This window comes from Phyllostomus discolor, chromosome 13 (genome assembly GCF_004126475.2).
Source record: "Phyllostomus discolor isolate MPI-MPIP mPhyDis1 chromosome 13, mPhyDis1.pri.v3, whole genome shotgun sequence".
Lineage (NCBI taxonomy): Eukaryota > Metazoa > Chordata > Mammalia > Chiroptera > Phyllostomidae > Phyllostomus > Phyllostomus discolor.
The window spans coordinates 73,119,180-73,132,589 of NC_040915.2; positions in this window are offsets into that span (position 1 = coordinate 73,119,180).

Genomic DNA, 13,410 nt, shown 5'->3' on the forward strand with positions numbered 1-13,410 from the left:
CTAAGACAGGCACGATCACTTTGGGAGGCCCCCCAAAAAAAGGACTTGGGGGGCTGCAGCAAAAGGGGGTGATGGACCCTCGCTCCTCGGCTTTGACATAGCCTGAGTTCTCGTCGTCTGGGAGAAAATCTTCTTATCTCTTGGTTGCCTTAGTTCCCTTGCTCCACCTAAGCCTGAAACAATGACAGGGTGGTGCAGCTCTGTGCTGAAAAGGGCGGATTCCCTGGGTGATCAGGCTTAAGAAAGAATATGTAAATTACTGTGAAACCTTCTTTGTTTAGAATGCTCTCAGTTGAATGAGAGGGGTCCAAGGAGGAAGTTAGTTTATTCCTCAAAGTCTTACAGCTCTTAGACCCCGACTCAAAATAGACCGGCAGAGTTCCTTGTTTTCTATGGTTCCTTACTTCCCCCTAATGAGTACTGTACTTTACCTGAATTATTATGCAAAATGAGCCCAATAAAAGCAGATATGGATGGTGAATCGGCGCGCTCCCCACTAGGGGGGGGTGGCCATTTCGTCCCTACTTCCCCACAGAAACTAGTTTGTCTCTGTGCATGTTTGTTTTTTTCTCGTGTGTTTTTCGACGAGCCATCCGCAGCATTCCGTGGTCACTGCTGGCCAGTGACCCACGCAACAAGGCTGTTCAGAGGAGATGACTCCCCTCCCCCTTTTCCCCTTTCCCAGAAGCCCCTGCTCCATGCCCCCTCTGCCTCTGAGTCCCCTTCCCTGGGCATGAGGTAGATCCCAGGCTCTTCCTCAGCTCCCAGCTCTGCTTGGGCTGTTTGAAGGAAAGGAACATGTGCTTGGAGGAGTTGTTTCCTGCCAGAGCTGACTTGACCTCCCTTCCTTGGGGAGAGGCTGGCCAGGGTCTCGTCCAGGCAGACCCAGCCTTTCTAATCCTCTCTGCCGCAGAGGTCAGCCACCACTGCCCAGGCCTCCTGGGCACAGAAGGACAGGAGTCCCTTGGACCAGAGACAAGGCCTGGTCCACGCCTGGGTCAAGGGGTAGGAAGTGCTACATGGTTTGGGACAATGTCAGAGGAATTTGGGGAGGGCTTCTCTCCTAAAGCTGCTTTTGAACACCTGTCAGACATTTGAAATTCTTTTCATAAGGATGAATGTCGAAAACTGCATCCACTCAGCTCAGAAATACAGTGAGTGGACCTCTGGGCAGTTGTCCACTAGCTGTACTGCAGCCCAGGAAGGCTCCCTCCCCTCAAGTTAGGGCCCTGGTTAGCACCTGGGGACCTCCAGCTAGGGCTGGTGGGCCTTGAGAACCTATTGTGGTGACGGATTATTTGAAATGCAGAGAGAGCACAGAAAGAGGCTTAGATAAACCTGCACTGAATTGGTATACATCTTCAGGAGAACAATAACCTCTCTGCTCCTATGCCTCCCACCCATTCCGCTCAGCACCTGGTGATTCAGCCAAGAGAGCATCACTGCTTAGGGAAAGAGGGATGTGGCAGAGAAGACATTTGGGCTGGGCCTTAAAAATTTGGGATTGGGCACTAAAGAGAGCCTGGCCTTTGAGCACAGGCCTGGAGGTGGACAGCAGGGTGAGGGGGGTATAGCAGATGGGTGACCATAGATTTATAGTTGTAACTGTGTAGTTTGTGAATGAAATGGGTGATATTAATAATTATGTCAGAGCAGCCTAGGGGAGATTAGGTTTAATAGTTACCTTGTGGACTTTATGGTTATTCCATGAATATGGAACATATAACTGGGGTTTGGGCTGAAGTGGCTGTGCTGTCAGAGGAATACAGGCTAAAGTTGTGGGGGTGGGCACTGTGGAACAGACTCACAGGAATCTGGCTGTTCTGCACAGGTGAGGGCATGCATGATGTCCGAATGTCAGGGAAAACCCAGTTTGGACACTGGCTGTTGTCTTGGAGGAAGCCTGGGATAAGGTGGAACTGACTCTGAAGAGCCTCACATGCTCTTGGGCGAGGGCAGAGATGCACTTCTGGAGGGCCCCTTGGCATCCACTTGGGGGGTAAAGACAGACACTGTGCCAGAGACTGGGAGGCTGTGCCACTGGCCAGAAGCACAGTGAGAGGCTTAGCCAAGAGCAGAGCATGAGCCAGGAAGCCAGGCTCCCCTGCAGGTATTTTGTTCCCAGGGTCCCAGCCCAGAGCAGGAAGTCCTTTCCACAAGGTGAGGTCAGGCCACATTGTGCAGCTCTAAGACAGGTGGCCTTGCAGAGGGAACAGCTGCTTGGAGAGAAGTGGCTGAACCAGCCCCTGCAAAAGTGTTGCTGGGACCATAGGAAACTCTCCTTGAACCTCCTTGTTCATCCCCATTAACAAACCAAGCCAACTGGACACTCAAAGACCCCCTGGATACTCCTCAGCCTGCTGTAATGAAGTACAGTGGATGCTCATTTGAACCTGATTTTACTTAATCTCCCTCTGAGCCTCAGTTTCCACATCTGGGTTGAAAGACTCTCTCACATGACTCCCCTCAATATGAGTTTTTGCTAGATAGTTACAAACTGGTGGCTCCAGATTCACACCTGAGACTTGAGTGCAGAGGCAGACCCTGCAGAGTCAGTGTAGGTCTCCCTACCTGCCTCATAGGGAAAGGCTTGTGGGGCAGGAGGGGATGTGTTTGAGGCTATGGGATCCCTTGGCAACAAGGGCCTGAGAGCTGATTTCCCTGTGTCCTTTGCCAGCCCCTCTTGTATGGCCAGCCCAGTCCCTTCCAGTCTGATATGCTCAGGGCCTCAATGCCACAGCCTCTGTGCTTTCCTCATGCTTCCCAGTATCCCTGTGTCCCAGCAGCTTTGAACACCTGGCCACCACACTGCACTGGGCTTTCCTGGCCACTTCTCATCGTGACCACAAAGGTCCCTAAGGTCTGAGCCCCACTGCCAGAGACCCGACCCATAGTCACTATTCTATTAGCACCTCAGATGTCCCAGCCTTCACATCTGCCCTGCTGACTTTTCCACCTCACTGTCCATTTCTGTTCAAAAACATTTGGAGCCATCCATATGTTCTTTAAGCATGAAGGACTCCCTCCTGCTTACCAGGCAAAGCCCAACTCTTCTTCTGGCATTTGGGACTCATGATTGACTGGTTCATCTTTTTCCTGGCTTCCTCCCTGATCGTCTCTCACTGTACAGTGAGTTCTTTAGCAAGGCTGACAGCTTGTTTTTGCCAAATATTTTTCTCTGTCAGTCCTTGCCTCATACATGTTATTCTCACTGCTGGAAATTCACATTCCATTTTCCATGAGTGATTTCTGTTAATTTCTATAGGGATCAGTGCCACTAAAGTAGAAAAAGAACTAACTTTGAGTCAGACGGACATGGGTTCACTTTGCTATTTTTGAACCAAACTTAGGTAAGTACTTACCCATGTGATTACCCATACCCATATGAACATCATTTTCCCCAGCTCATCAGGGCTGTGGTGGGCATTAGCTGAGATAGTAAATAGAACATTGGCTCAGTTTCTGGCACATAGTGAAGTACTTGTTAGCTGCTCATCATGATTATTTAGGAGAAAGCACCTTGTGTAGTGCTTGATGTGTCATGGATATTGGGTAGTGAGCGAAACTTTTTAAAAACTTGCTGTATAAAGCCCTTCCATAAACAGACACCTCTTCTAAGGAACATACTCCACCAAGGCAGATGCTACCCTTCTCCAAGAGCTGCCTATGGTTGTGGCATGGCCCTTCTACATGGGTATGTGTTGTGATGACAGGGTTTAGTTGTTATTATACATTGTCTTTGTGTGGTGTTGTCTGACATTTGGCATCCATCCTTGCTATTTGGACCTCCCTGACTTCAGTGTTGGGTTGGGGTAAGCAGTGTGGAAAAGACAAAAAGAGGAACAGAAAGACATAATGCTGCCCCATTATTAATCAAACAAAAGAATCTCCACTTTTACTTTCCTTTTTCTTTTTTTCCATCACTTCATAAATCTTTCTGAAATCAGACATTTTTTCTATTTTTTTCTCTCTATTTAAATGTTTCCTTCTGCCTTAAAGAGACATTCTGACAAATACTCAGATAGACTAGTCTGATGCATAAGTTCCTTCAAAGTCAACTTGATTAAGAAACAAAACAAGGTTTAAGCATAGAACATAATGTAAAGCAGAGCTGTCACTTAAGGGGAAAACTGTCCAAACAAATAGGTGACTTGGATTTCAGCTGTACAAGTAAGGCCTGAAGGGATACACATGACTCAAAAGTACCCCAGGAATTAAGTGGGGGCTTTCTGCTCTGACTGTGACAGGGGATTGCTGGATCTCCTGCTTGGTCCCACTGTCACCGACGCTGCTGAGAGTGGCAGCAGCATTCTGCACTCGTAAGTGTGAAATGCTGACTCTATCTGCTAAGGCTATCTGGTAAAATGCACATGGTGTCCATCCTAACTGTGTGTCAGAACCCCTGCAGCTCTGCAAGGGCTCAGACCACAGATGAAGAGATCGAGGCCTGTCCCAAGAAAGATTGTCCCAGGTAGAGTTACCCTGAGGCCATCATCTGCTCCCCATTTCTGTTCTTAGGGCCCCCACACTCTCATGATTGACCCTGGGCAGACAGTTTCACCTTTGGTTCCTCAGTTTGCCCTTCTGAATGTGGGCAGAGACCCAGGCCCACTGAACCACACAGGGTTCTGTGAAGATCCCTGGAAAACTCGGTCAGGCCACAGAGATCAATTGGAATGATTTGTGTCAGGAGAGGGGTTTTGTCTGTTCTGCTCAAGGTTACATCTCTGATACCTGGATCAGTGCTGCATGGTGGGAGCTCATAGGTACTTTTGGAATGAATCAAGGAGTCAATTGAATATTCAATAGGTAAACCTTGTTTATGTTCTATACTTAGAACTTAAATTTATAAATAAATAAGTGAAAGAAGACAGATACATCAGCAGCGGTATGTGTCTCTGTAGAAACACTAATATACATGAGGGGGTGGAGGGCTGTGGACCATGAAGTCCTATTTATGAATGGACTGAGTAAACTCAGCAAAGCTTGCTGAACAAAAGGACCCAGAATCTTGAGTCTGGCTGACCCCTCTGAGGGTCCTTATACCTCAGGCATCTCTGATAATGTCTGGCTACCCTGTCAGTAAAGATATTCCTCTGCATCTCTGAGGTAGATCCTGATTCTCTCTCAAGACACTCTCCTCGACACCTGGAGGTGACTGTGTTCTGTGCTCCTCTTCCTTCTAGGCAGCCTTCCCAGGGTAAATGACTCTCCCATGGAGAGGCTCTGACTACAGGGGCAGGTGGCCAAGCACCAGGGAGCCCCTTGTCCTAGAAAACACAGAAACAGAGCATTAGGGAGAGGCCTTGACCTCCCATCCTTTGAGAGAAAAGGTGCACAAGGGACTGCCTTGGAGATGGCCAGGAAGGGAGAGGCTTCTCTGAAAGGCCAGTGAGCAGTGCTTCAGGGTAAACTTCCTCCTGCGAGCCTCCTGACCGCAGGGCTGGCTGGGTGACCCTGCTGCAATCTCCCTGTCAGCTCCACCTTTGCATGTTCTGCCAGTCCCACTGCTCCCTAACTGAGAAACTGAAGCTGGGTCCGTAAGGGGTGGTTTGAAAGCAATCAGCACAAATTATTTGCCTGGAACAACCTGGTTCTTCCTCTTTATTTATTCATGCCCTCTTTCTGTTAAAGGACCACTGTTTATGACACTTGTTAAAAAATGGTAGGAAAGACGATTTAAGAGAGATTTCTGCAATAGGGTTTGGCAGTGGTGGAGAGAGATAAGGCTCAACTCTGAATACAGGGGCACGTGAGATATATGGCCCAGGAGCTGAGTTGGGGTCAGAAGATGGAAATTGATAACAGGAAGCAATCTGGCTGAGATGGAGGCATAAATAGATATGCTTCAATTCCTAACACAACCAAAAGAAGCATAACAACCAATTTAAAACAGAAACAATCAGAACTGCCAGAAAAATCAAACTGTATGGAAGTCTGAAAACCAACGAGTTAAAGAAACATTCATCCAGACTGGTAGGAGGGGCAGAGATGAGAGCTGGAGTAGTGAGGATATGGGATAAGACAGTGGCTGGTGGACAAGGTGGGTGAGGTGGGGCTGGCAGACCGAGATATCTCACATTCTCATGCTCATAAGCCAAGAGGAACAACTGGGGAGCAAGATAGACCACACAACCCAGGGTTCCAATGCAGGAAAGTAAAGCCTCTAAACCTCTGGCTGTAAAAACCTGTGGGGGTTGCAACAGTTGGAGAAACTCCCAGTTTCACAGGAGAGTCCGTTGGAGGGGCCCACGAGATCCTAGTACATATACAAGCCCACCCACCTGAGAATCAGCACCTGAAAGGACACAATCCACCTGTGGGAAACAAGGGAAGTGACAGAAAATGGGGTGAGAGTCAAGCAAGTTGCATTGTTCCCTCTCTGACACCTCCTCTACATACAGTGCTACAACAAAGTGGGTTGCCTCACCCTGGAAAATATAGAAGGCTCTGCCCCTTGCAATGTAACAGGTATGCTGAAACAAAGAAATATGACCCAAATGAAAGAACAGATCAAAGCTCTAGAAAAAGAACTAAGTGATGAAGAGATAGCCAGATACACAGTTTAGTTTAAAACACTGGTAATCAGGATGCTCACAGAAATGGTTGGGTGTGGTCACAAAATAAAGGAAGAAGTGAAAGCTATGCAAAGTGAAATAAAAGGAAATATACAGGGAACCAACAGTGAAGGAAAGGAAACCAGGACCCAAATCAACAATTTGGAACAGAAAGAAGAAATAAATGTTTGACTGAAACAGAATGAAGAAACAAGAATTCAAAAAAAATGAGGAGAGGCTCGGGAACCTCTGGGACAACTTTAAACATTCTAACATCTGTATCATAGGGGTGCCAGAAGGAGAAGAGGAAGACAAATTGAAAGCTTATTTGAAAAAATAATGAAAGAAAACTACCCCAGTCTGGCGAAGGAACTAGACAAGCAAGTCCAGGAAGCTCAGAGAGTCCCAAAGAAGTTGGATCCGAGGAGAAACACACTAAGACACATCATAATTATATCATCCAACAATAAAGATAAGGAGAGAATCTTAAAAGCAGCAAGAGAAAAGGTGAGATTTTCCTACATAAGAATTCTCATAAGACTACTGGCTGATTTCACAAAAGAAATCTTGCAGGCAAGAGGGGCTGGAAAGAAGTATTTAAAGTCATGTAAAGCAATGACCTACAGCTTAGATTACTCTATCCAGCAAAGCTATTATTTAGAATGGAAGGGCAGATAAAGTGCTTCCCACATAAGGTCAAGTTAAAAAAGTTCATCATCACCAAGCCCTTATTATATGAATTGTTAAAGGGACCTGTCTAAGAAAAAGAAGAAGATCAAAACTATGAACAGTAAAATGACCATAAAGTCACAACTATCAACAACTGAACCTAAAAAACAAAAATAAAAACTAAGCAAACAACTAAAACAGGAGCAGAATCACAGAAATGGAGATCACATGGAGGGTTATTAGTGGGAGGGGGGATGGGGGAAAAGGTACAGGGATTAAGAAGCATAGATGGTAGGAACAAAATAGACGGGGAGGTTAAGGATAGTATAGGAAATGGAGAAGCCAAAGAACTTATATGTAAAACCCATGGACATGAACTAAATGGGGGAATGCTGGAAGTTGGAGGGTGTGTGGGGGGCTGAGAGGGATAAAAGGGAGAAAAAAATGGGACAACTGTAATAGCATAATAAATAAAAGATACTAAAAAATTACTAATAGGGAACGCCAAAGCTAGGGGAAGTCATGCTAGATGGCTTCAATAGGATTCTTCCTGGAGGCTGGCCAGGAAGACAAGATATTGAGGGTGGGGATGAGGAATGGGATTGGATATTAAGGGTGGAGAATGTTTGCTGTATTGCCCCAGCAGGATTCTTTGCTAAAACTGGGCTACTCTGGCCAAGGACAGAACAAAAGGTTTGGGCTGAGTGCAGAAAAGGGTGAGAGCATCCTGACTTAGGTTTGGTCTAAGAGGGAGCCTTTGTTACCCACAGGCTGGAGAAACCTGGAGGTGGAGTCCTTCCAGGTACCATCAGAACATACAGCTCTGTGTGGGAAGGGTTTCTCTTGCCACTGCGTACTCCTGGCCTTGACCAATATGAAGCATTGTACTGAATGCCTGTAGACGCTTGTCTGATGAAGAGCAGAGGTTCTCAGAATGTGGTGCTTGCACCAGCAGCACAGCATCATTTTCAAATTTATCAGAGATGAAAACACTTTGACCCCACCCCAGAGCTATTGCATCAGCAGCTATGGGCATGGAGGCTTCCAATCTTGTCTTAACAAGCCCTCGATTGATTCTAATGCACATTGAAGTTTGAAAGTCCTTGATGAAGAATAACCTCAGTCACACAAAGACCTCTGGAGTGGCTCATGGCCAAGGATGAGCCGGGACCTCAAGGAGGTCTGTGTGATTTTGCTGAAAAAGATGGCTTTGGTGACAGAAGATTTCAGACAGAACTGAGTTCGAGTTCTCCCTCTGCCCCTCTCATGGTGGTGGGTGATACTGAGTGAAGACTAAAACTCTTGGATTCTCAGTTTTCTTCCTTGCAAGTCAGGAAAAATACTTCCTGTTCTGTCTGATTTGTAGCATTGATGGGAGGATCAAAAGAGATAGTACAGGAGAAGCATCTTTACAGATTATAAAGTGGGGTACAAATATCAATGTCATGGTGCAGTATAGCAGTAGTTTTGAGCATAAACTTTGAGACTGACTTTCCTGGATTTGAACTTCAACTTTGCCACTGATTAGATGTAGCCTTATGGTGAGTTAATTACTTTCTGTGTATTGGTTTCTGCCTCTGTAAAATGCAGGTTAGTTTATAGCAATCGATGTCAAGGTTACATTAATTAACACTTGTTAAGTACTTAGAATGGTGTCTGACACATAATAAATGTTTTATAAAGATTTGTTGTTATGATTATGAGTTATTCCTTTAAAAAAACTTTTGGAGTCCTAAATAAGGTAGTTGCCACCCCTAACAGCCACCACAGGTACAGGTTTTCATGTTGATGCTGCTGGGGTATAAACATAATTATAAGGTGTGGGGGTCTGGCAGGGGCTACAGGTGTTTCTCTTCTACGTGTAGCTACCAATCACCATGCACCCACTCAGCTCAGTGCCCTCTAGTGCTTACAGTGACCCCCACAAGATGACTGACATTATTCCTCACTTTACAGCCAAGGAACCCAGGCTCTGGGAGGTTAAGAGACTGGCCCATTTCCAAATTAATAGGTGGTAGAGCTGAGATGTGAGCCCAGATCAGCCAGACACTAAAGCCTGCCCCACATGTTATGCAGCCTTTTCAGGTGTAACTGTAGAAACTGATCACTAGAGAGGTGAGATAATTGCCTAAGGACCCAAACCAATGTTCCTAACTTCCACTCTGGTGTTTTCTTGCCTGTGTTTTCCAAATGCTTAAACAAAAACAAAAGTTAAGCCAATAATTAGCTTTGTTTTCATTACAGACCCTACCTTGCCATTGTGTGGTTCTCTTGGTTGTGTTTATGGTATATATTTTTCCATCAAGCAACCCTGTGCTTTCCAAGGAAGCAGATTGAGGTTTGGAGGGGCAGTAGTGGTGGGCAGACTGAGCATAGATGTCAAGAGTTGGGCCAGGCCTTTCTCCATCAGTTTCCAGGGGTGGATGCCACATGAGGGTGAGGAGCCTTTATCATCTCAAACTGTGAGACACTTGGAGAAGCATATCAGAAATCTATGAGGGTGTGTGCTCTTGGTGTGTTGACATTTTGACTCATTCTTCACAGTAAAAATTGTGAAACTTCCAAAAACAAGACCTGCCTCTTCCAGCAGTAAGACTGACTAGCTGACTTAGTAAATTCATTGCATTTGAGACAAGTGAGGTGGAGGAGGACTGGTCCAGCCCTCCAAATCCCAGAAGGCTCCAAAACAGAACTGCCCAGATTGGTTTATACCCACACTGTGTAATAGCCTTCTTTTCCCCATATATTTTTTCTATTTCTCCAGTTTCACACCTATTCATCCATTTATCCACCCGTCTGTCCATTCATTCATCCGTTTACTATAAAGAAATATATTTAAAGGTTTTGTCCTTGATATTTCCTTGACCTGGAACCTTCTTTTCTCAGAGGTCCACAGAGTTTGTCTCCACTTATTCCACTTGTTTGCTCAGATTTCACTTGCTGAGAGAGACCTTCCCTGACTGCCCTATAGTATAAAAGAGTAACTCTCCCAATGTTACTCTTGATCCCTTTTATTCTACTTTATTTTTCTTTATATTTCTGGTTGACACTCTATTTTATATCATTTTGTTCATAAAAGGATGGAAAATCTATTAGTTTCATGGAAGATTGTTACTCTAATGCTCTTGAAATAAATTCTCTCTCTTTCTCTATCTTTTTCTTATATATGGGAAGGTCTGTCTGGGAAAATGTTCAGACATTGTTAATATAGTGAGGATGGCTTATGCAACATCGATGTAACCTGGCAGCCAAGGAGAGTGGACTGGAATGCACATGTGTGAACAATGATGACTTCGCTGTACTAGTCAGTGGGGGTGGTAGACACCACTGAGTGAGCATATGTACTGTGTGGAAGTTGCATGCACAATGACTGAGTGAGTAATGAATCGTATCAAATTTTGTATTAAGCTTGAACATTCCTCCATGAAAACTATTTGGATGAGTCAGAAGGCCAAAGCTATGAGCAACTGGTGACTGGCAGCTTCATCACAACAACGCTCCCACTCATGCATCACATCTTGTACAGGGATTTTTGGTGAAACATCGAATCACCCAGGTAACTCAGCCCCACTACAGCCCAGATTTGATTGACACCCTGCAACTTCTGGCTTTTCCCACAACTAAAATAACCTTTGAAAGGGAAGAGATTTCAGACTGTTGATGAGATTCAGGAAAATATGACAGGGCAGCTGATGGCGATCGGGAGAACTGTGTGAGGTCCCAAGGTGCCTACTTTGAAGGGGACCAAGGCATCATTGTCCTATGTACAATGTTTCTTGTATCTTGTATCTTCTTCAATAAATGTCTCTATTTTTCATATTACATAGCTGGGTACCTTCTGGACAGGCCATATATGTATATGCACACACTTCATTTCAGTGATGTGGCCACTGATAACATTTTTTGCCAATAATCACTCATGTTTAGCACCAATGCATGCTAGACATGTATACATTGATCTCTAATTCACTGTGATGTTGCAAAGAGGGGGATGTCATCCCTGCTCTTAAGATGGAGGAAAGGGTTTCCCAAAGTCACCCGGTTTGTAAGTATCAGATCCAGGCTGTAGATGTAGTCCCTCTGTGGCCAGTTCCTTTCCTCTCAAACTTTACTGTTGGGGAAGCGTCCAATGGCTGTTTTAAGAGTTTCACATGGAGACCAGTCCCATTTCTGTGTGGCCACTTTGACTCCTATATTTAGAAGCATAATCACCAGCCTTGTTTGATTGGACACCAAATATTTTTAACTATTTCCCAAAAATACATAGGTGATCAAAAAGCACATCTTGTTTGGTGACAGGTGCTAGTTTACTTCTGAGGGTGATTCTAAGAGTGCTACCCCGAAATGGTCACCACAGTGGCCCTCATGGGGAGAATGCTTTTGAAGGAAAAATTTAATTCCACAAATTACCTTGGGTTTGTCTTTTAAAAAAAGATAGTTCCAGACTTTATACTGATAAAAAAAGGCAGGGGGGTGATAATCTGTGTTTGTGGGTTTTAAAAAACCAAGTAAAATGATGGGACAATTTTCAAGCAAATAAAAAATGTATTGCACATATAATTTACTTCAGCAATACAATCACAGACTAGTAACTGAACTTAGTTATCTGTATTACATAGAAGTCTGCCCATTCCTGAGCTTCAACTAAAGCAATTTGCCATCTTTTTAAAGTTCTAGAAGGAAAGAGACATAGCCATGACCCAAAGACTGCTCTTTCTGGCATTCCTCCTTATAAAATGAAATATTTACTTGATCAAAATGCTTCATTAACTTGTTGTTGAAGGAGAAGTCAGTTTGATTCAGCAGAAACATACATTTTATGAGCATAAGGCACTACTACATCCACCAGAGTTGAAGACCTGGGCTCTCTGCCCTGAGGGCATGACAGCATGGGAGGAGAGCCCCATGTGATAACTGTTCCATTGGGATGTTACAGGAGCTTCTCCATAGGGTGCTCTCCTAACACAGAGAAGGAGATGCAAAAACTGGGAATCATCCTGGAGAAGGTACTTGCATTGAGTCTTCAAAGAAGTTCGTAAGACGATAGTAATTAGCTAGCATTTATTGGGCCCTTGTTGTGAGCCATACACTGAGCTAAGTTTAAACACATTTTCTCATTTTATTCCCACTGTGGGCCCATGATATCAGAAATATTATTCTCCTAACTCTATGGCTGCTTCCCTTGATGTTCAGGATCACTTTACTAGTATCATGAACAACTAGGATTCAGTACCTGATCCACACTCACTGAGGTGGCCCCAGCCTCCTGGGTGTGCTTCCCTCCATAGTCATCTTCCTCTTCAGCACTCACCATGGTACACTCTGTATGTATGATGTGTATCTGCTTATTGTTCCTCATATACACTGTGCAGAGAGACCAGGCTCTGGTGCTGGCTCATCTGAGTTTGAAACCTGGCTCTGCCTTTACTACCTGCGTGACTACAAGCAAGCATTTAACCTCTCTGTACTATAGATCTTTTATTTGTTAACTGGAGGTTTTGTTTTTCTTATATAATTTGTTTTGCAGATTAAACATGTTAGCTTATGTCAAGCACCTAGAAAAAGGACCACCATGCTGTTGGCCATGCATTTTTCTCAGTCAGAGAGTCCTTTATTCCTTGTCTGGTTAATTTCTGCTCCAAGGCTAGAGGCTAAGAACAGTTTGACTTCAGTTGGATCATTCCAGTTTATTCCTGTGGAATCATGACTCTTGCCTGACATTATGAGAAAGTGGTAAGAAGAGTAGTCTGAAGAACTCAGTCCTATTACCCAATGTAATAAAAAAATGAAAGAAGCAGGCTTTTTTAAATAAAAAAATGAAATAACTATTTGTATGGGCTTAGGAAGCCTTGGATATAATGGCCAGGTCTGCCGCCAGCCTCTTGTAAGATCTCTGCCTCAACTGCCTTCACTTACATAGTTCTCTGTTTTGAGACCTCAGTGTTAGAAAAGCTGAATCTATGGTTAGTGTCTTAATAGTCTATACAGTGGAACTACGCCCTACATTAGAACACACACAATGTTAGGTGGTAGACAAATCAAAACTGGGGGAATTTAAATTAGATGTCAGTATAAATCCTGCTCTTCTTCTTACTATTTGGTTAACCTTCAGGACCTTATTCAAACTTCCCAAGCCTTAGTTTTTCTCTCCCTACAATTAAAATGAGTATTCCTTGAGAACTGT